The following is an 809-nucleotide window of genomic DNA, read 5'->3' as shown; positions in this document are numbered from 1 at the left end:
GTCTTTTAAATTTTTTCTTACATTTATTTGTGTGTATGTGTGTGTGCGTGCACACACACACGCATGTGCACGCACGTGCACAAAGGTCAGAGGACAATTTCTGAAGATCAGTTATCCCCTTTCACCATATAGAACTCAGGGTGTCAGTCTTGGTAGCAAGCACTCATACCTGCTGAGCCATCTTGTTGGCCCCAGGCCATGTTCTGAAGGATTCTTGTGGAAGCAGGAAAATATACAGAAATGCATACATACACTTATGTGTGTTTATAAAGATTAATGTACATTTGCAACTAATTAAGCCAACCAGGTCCCTTTCCCCATGGGGGCCTGGTTGCAAGGGTTGCAAACAGCAGCCTCCTTGGTAGTGTACGCAGCCTGATACCTGCATGGGTTGCCCTAAGGGACCTTGGAGACAATTTTCTGGCACTTATTCAAGTCTCTGATCTCAATGCTGTCGCCAGTGTAGGCTGCAGACAGGCATGCGTGGTGCCTTTGGGAAGCCCCAGGGCACAGTGGCCAGGGTTCACATTGGCCAGGTCATCATGTCCATCTGCACTAAGCTGCAGAATAAGGAACATGTGATTGAGGCTCTTCGTAGAGCCAAGTTCAAGTTCCCTGGCTGCCAGAAGATCCCACATCTCAAAGAAATGGGGCTTTTACTAAGTTTAATGCAGATGAATTTGAAGACATGGTTGCTGAGAAGCGACTCATTCCTGATGGCTGTGGGGTCAAATATATCCCTAATCGTGGTCCCCTGGACAAGTGGCGAGCCCTACTCTCCTGAGGGCTTTCACGGTGCTCTCCTGTGC

General features: G+C 48.1%; 1 non-coding gene across 1 annotated transcript; it reads left to right on the top strand.

Annotated features, from left to right (window-relative positions):
• The first annotated feature begins 284 nt into the window (after positions 1 to 284).
• LOC126508745 (small nucleolar RNA SNORA70) lies at positions 285 to 418 on the top strand. Its single transcript, XR_007593957.1, has one exon. It is a non-coding gene; the product is annotated as a small nucleolar RNA SNORA70 (small nucleolar RNA).
• Positions 419 to 809: the final 391 nt, after the last annotated feature.

Source organism: Alexandromys fortis, unplaced genomic scaffold (assembly GCF_014885135.2).
Source record: "Alexandromys fortis isolate MF-2015 unplaced genomic scaffold, M_Fortis_MF-2015_v1.1 scaffold_86, whole genome shotgun sequence".
NCBI lineage: Eukaryota > Metazoa > Chordata > Mammalia > Rodentia > Cricetidae > Alexandromys > Alexandromys fortis.
The sequence above is the reverse complement of the archived record's forward strand: the minus strand, read 5'-3'. Positions and strand labels throughout refer to the sequence as shown.